General features: G+C 38.2%; 1 non-coding gene across 1 annotated transcript; it reads left to right on the top strand.

Moving 5' to 3' along the window:
- Positions 1-605: 605 nt before the first annotated feature.
- On the top strand, positions 606-712 carry LOC131222845 (small nucleolar RNA R71). The gene has a single exon (XR_009160205.1). It is a non-coding gene; the product is annotated as a small nucleolar RNA R71 (small nucleolar RNA).
- The last annotated feature ends 5,054 nt before the right edge of the window (positions 713-5,766 follow it).

The following is a 5,766-nucleotide window of genomic DNA, read 5'->3' as shown; positions in this document are numbered from 1 at the left end:
GATTAAGTAGCTCTTGTTCTCAAATATATTTTTGAACCGGATCCTCTTGAGGTTTCCCTTAATTTGGAATTTGATTGAAGAAACCTTGAGGGGTAGCAGTTTGTCTATTTCTCCAACTAAAGTTTGGATGATTTTTTCAACCAGGATTGTACGTATTAGAGGTTGGTCCATTGAAAGGTCTTTGATAAGTATTTACAGCATTGGATTGTTCATTCAACACTTCTCAAAAGGCAGGTATTGTAGGACAATTTTCAAATGTGTGAATGTTGCAATCACAGATGCTGCAAATACTTTCATTAACCTTATCCTTCTTTCCTTCCATGGCCTCAAATTTTCTTATGAGCATAGTCACTTTATACTTGAGATCATCCTCTTCTTTCAAGAGATACAATCCACATTTCTCTTTAGATTGAGTCGGCCTAGACGTGGTGTTCGATTTTGGGTAATAGTCCCATGATTGTGTTTTTTCAGCAAGATTATCAAGGTAATTCCATACCTCATCGACATTTTTATTAATGAATTCTCCATTACACATTGTCTCGACCATTTGGCGCATGGAAGATGTCAGTCCATAATAGAAAAAATTTATAATATGCCACGTTTCAAAGCCGTGTTGTGGCCATGAACTGACCAAATCCTTGAACCTTTCCCAACATTGGTAAAATGTTTCATCCTCCTTTTGGGTGAAGTTCATGATTGCTTTTCTAAGGGTAATCGTTTTATGATGTGGAAAAAATTTCTTTATAAATTCCCATTGCATATCATTTCATGTGCCAATGGATCTAGGACGCAGTGAATGTAACCATGTTTTAGTCTTCTCCTTCAAGGAAAAAGGAAAGAGTTTCAGCCTGACTGTGTTCTCAGACACATTTTGAAAATATAAAGTGGCTATGATCTCATCAAACTCTTTCAAATATAGATATGGTTCTTCAAATTCAAGCCTATGGAACTTAGGAAGGAGTTGGATAACCCCTAGCTTGATGTCCATATGTCCTGTATTTTCAGAAAAAATCATGCATGAGGGCATACTCACCCCCGCTAGTTGTAAATAATCTCGTAAAGTATGAGGCGGGGGTGCTTGATGTACCTCATTCTCATCCTGAATGTCCTCTACCCTAGGTTGGAGTAAAAGAGGTTGGTTTTCAGCCACCACTTCAATTAACTCAGGGAATTTCGAGTGGTGTTTAGTCCTGCGATGGATAGTTAACCCCTCAACCAATCCTCCTTCAGTTAAGAGACGTCGAGTGTTGTCACGGGCCTACTTGGGCATGAAACACTCGTAGCCCTCAATCAAATTCGAAACCTAATCCTAAGAAAAAAAAGAAAATCTAGAAATAAAGAGAGGGTTGGAAAGAAGTTATCAAATTGGAGTCCCTAAGTTAAAAACCTGCAAAAGAAAATAAAACAAGTCAGTTTCTAAAGAGAATGTCTAAAATTAGAAAATCCTTAAAAAGAAAGATAGAAGTAAACTAGTTTCTAAAAGAAGAAATTCCTAAAAGAAAGTGAAATTTTCTAAAATAAATTAGGAAAGTCCTAAACTAGAAAGTAAGTTACTAAAAGAGATCTGAAAAATAGAAAGTAGAGAAAGAGCTTACCGAATTAGAAATTTCTATCTTAAAAGCCTACAAAATAGGAAGGTTAGTTTCTAAACAAAAAGTTTATAAATAGAAAATTTCTAAAAAAAATTTAACAAACAAAGTTAGATTCTAAAAGAGTTAGAATTAGAAACTTGCTAAAAAAAATAAATCCTAATTTAGAAATAGCAAGGAAGAAATTAAGAAAGAAATGACCAACTTAGAAACCTATCTCAGAATCCTACAAAATGAAAAAAATAAGTTAGTTTCTAAAAATCAGGAAAAAATAAAAAATCTAAGGTTAGAAAAATCCTAATCTTAAACTAATCCCAAAACTAATTAATTTCAAAAAGCGTAACCGTCAATCCCCGGCAACGGCGCCAAAAACTTGTTCACTCCCCAAGTATAGGGTTGTGATGTAGTAATAAACTCGGTGAGACCGAGGTCGAATCCCAAGGGACTGAAACCTGTACGTAATCTGAAACTAACTAGAACTAGAACTAGAACTAGAATGAGATGAAATCTAAATCGAGTGTAATTTGAGGAATAATGATGAAATAATTATCTAAAACTTAAACAATTCAGGGAAAGGAACTAGGGATTCAGAGGATCCACTTGTAGAGATCAGGGAGATCTTATGCCTGTTTCAAGAACTCAACTGGACTTAGAGTCTCATCTTCATGAAAATCAAGACTGAACTTCCTTTGATATAGTTTTTAAGAGATGAAAGGTATATGAATTAGAATAGATTCCATCACCAAACCATGCCCATGAGATAAAGTAAACAACAGGATTAAACTAATTACTAACCAATCAATAATGTATGAAGGTTAGGAAGGGTACCGTCAACCGACCATGCCCAGGAGACAATGGCGAACAACAGGGCTTCTTGACGTCATAATCAAAATAAGGAAAAAGAAATACTTAAAGCCATCGCAGACCCATTTTAATTTCAGTCACAACAGACCATTAAAAACTAAAAATATTCCCATAATAAAATTAAATCAAAATCTATTCAATCTGAACAAAAGGCACACGCATAAATTCTCCTATCATGCTACAAGCTTCACCTCTTAGCCCTAGCTAAGAGGTCTAGCCTAACATGATTGGACCAGATCTCAAGAAAATCATGATAGAAAAAACTACAAATAAAATAAATAAACGAAACTACTCCCTGTCTCTCTCTCTCTCTTACTGACGTTCCCCAGCAGACTGATGGATTGAATCCCTACAAATTGAATGCCTCCCACGTTCTCTCCTTCTCTCTCTTATAAGCAGCAGGGGCGGTCGAGTGCTAGAGGCGGTGGCTGGAATTTCCGCACTCCATGCGGAAGTTTTACGCAGCAGAACCTTCTTACGCAAGTTGTTCTTGAACTGAACCTTGGTGGGGCCAATTCTTGAGCTCAGACAGGAGATCCACTTCGTTCACCCGCTTCCCCTCGGAATTTCGACCGGAGATGGCTGGTTTTGTAATGTTATTGACGCAGCCAAAAGTAGTAATCACGCCGCAATTGGCGCAGGGTTGTCCGTTTGTGACCGTTGAAAGTAGCACGTGTGCGTGCATGAATGCACAAGATCAACATACATTTGACTGAGATTGAGACCCTATGCACGATGGACGGCTCTGATTAACTATACGGATGATGAGCGGGGCCTAAAGCGCTCACCCACAGCCTCTGTCGTGAAAACAGAGGTTTCGGGTCTGCCCTGTAATGTTTGGTGGACCCCAGGAAAACATTTCATGAAAAATCCATGCCGTCCATTGTCTTTAGGACGAAAAATCCTCCAGACATGCCAGGACCTAAATGATTTCAACGTGGCCCATGAGGTTTTCTACACTGCCGTCCGTCTTACGTTTGGACGGTTGAAATTCGATCCACGCTATTTTCTAAAATTCTGTCACCTGGGATTGAATCATATGGATTTTATAAATCTAATGGACGGTCCAGATCTTTACTTTACATGATGAGTGGGGCCCACTGGGCAGACCCGATGTCGGACAGCGTAAACACTGTTGCGTTTTCTAATTTGGAAGGAGTTGGTCAGTGTGCGCTGACCGACTATGGCTGTAATGGTGCACGGCTGGTGCACGTGTACACCTTGCACACGCACTGTACATGTGGGTCCCACGGAGATGTTTGTGAGGCATCTGCTCCGTCTATCCGCTTTCCCATTGAATATAAGGGGTTGAGACCAACTTTGTGGCATATCCAGATATCAGGTGGGCCCTAATTCAGGATTTTAGGGGCTGATCTGTCCGTTGGGCCATTTATGCAAGGATCCAATGGATGAAATTTGACATTTACGGTTAATTTATGGTCCTCAGGCCATATATGAAGTCTTGAGCCGAACGGATGGTGAGAAACCTGTGATCTTGCATTCTGGACCAATTTCGAGCCACTTGAGCTTCAGTTTCTCGATTATCTCGGATCTCTGGCGTATAAATCTGTCGATCTTCGTCCTCTGGAGTCCATCCCTTGCCTTAGTTATTTTAGAGCATCAAATCCATGCATTTAGCACTTCTTTTCAATCCAAGCTCCTAAATTCACCTTGCAGCACAAACACGATTAAAATAGAGCGTTAAACGGTATCATGTTCATAAAATCAGGTAATAAATGGGGTCTGATATGCAATATTTGACCCTTAACACAACCCCCAACCAGCATTTTGCTAGTCCCAAGCAAAGTATGCGAAAAATAAGTTGAGAATTACAGGATAATTTATATGAACTCGAGTGATTTTTGAAAAAAAAATCAAATACTAGAATTTTAAGATTCATGAATGTTGGGCATTACTCTCTCCTGGCCTCAAGCACACGGTAAATTTCATAGTTAAGATCAAAGTATTAATCCACCAATTAGAAAAAATTCTAAACATTAGGATCCATGAGTGTGTAGTCTAATCTTGGCTTATCATCATTAAAATTCACTTCTCTATTTCAGGATATCATTGGTAACCAACACGAGAATTACCAAAACTTGCCTCACAGATCATCTTTTCATCTTTCGAGTCTTTTTATTATTTTTATTTTTTTAATAGCGTCGAGGGGAATCAGATCTTCACTTATAGGGAGCAAACCTATGGTAAAGACTGTACACCCAACCCTTTTTTACATATCATCCATAGGGAATCGAATCCTCACTTATAGGGAGCAAACCTATGGTGAAGATCGTACACCCAATCCATTCAATTTTCTCAGGTTGGTTCCTTTTATGTTTAGTGATTACCAAGTTAATCCTTCAATATCGACTGAAACCTTAATGTGTAAGCGAGATGTGACATGTAAAATAATGATTCAATCAATGTTTAAAACTTCTAATCATGGATTGATAAGTCGCTCTCAACTGTGAAATCCATCAAACAACTAAATCCAAGAGACATAAATCACCAACATCATGTATCTTGTAAGTCTAAATCCAAGATAGTCGTCAAAATCACTTCGAATTCATACGAAATTCCAGAAAAATTTAAAGATTTTCACAATTTCTGCTCAAGACCAAGAAAACACTGATTAGGTAGCCTAATCTCCCACCCCCAACTAAAAATCTACATTGTCCTCAATGTAAAAGATATGCTCGCAATGTACATTAGACAATGAAAGTAAATGAGAAGTGATGGGAAGATTGTACCTAGACGAGGGATTCAAGAAGCTTTTACACAAAGATCTCAGCATGAAAGCAAGTCAGCACAAGAGAGAAACCAATAAAAGAAAACTATCCTAAAACAATGTAGAAAGTAAATTAACCTAGAACAGCATAAAGCAAATTACCCTAGTCCTATGAAAACAGGAAACCTACTTATACCTCCATCAGACTAGGAGATCAATCCTGGTAAACAGGATCAGTCAGAGGTATGGACATGTCCTCTGAATCAAATTTCTCGACAAATGGCTTTAAGCGATGTCCATTTACTTTAAACTCCTTGTCATTGTCAGGATCTCTTATCTCAATGGCCTTATGAGGATATGCAGTGACCACAATGTAAGGGCCAGTCCAATGAGATCGAAACTTACCTGGAAAGAGATGTAATCGAGAATTATACAAAAGGACTTTCTAACCAGGTGTGAATGATTTTCGTAGAATACGTTGGTCATGAAACGCCTTCATTGTCCTTATAAATTCTCAAGTTCTCGTATGCATCGTTCTGAATTTCTTCGAGTTCATTCAACTGAAATTTGCGTAGCGAGCCAGCG

Source organism: Magnolia sinica, chromosome 1 (assembly GCF_029962835.1).
Source record: "Magnolia sinica isolate HGM2019 chromosome 1, MsV1, whole genome shotgun sequence".
NCBI lineage: Eukaryota > Viridiplantae > Streptophyta > Magnoliopsida > Magnoliales > Magnoliaceae > Magnolia > Magnolia sinica.
Note: the sequence above shows the minus strand (reverse complement) of the source record. Positions and strands in the feature narration are given on the sequence as shown.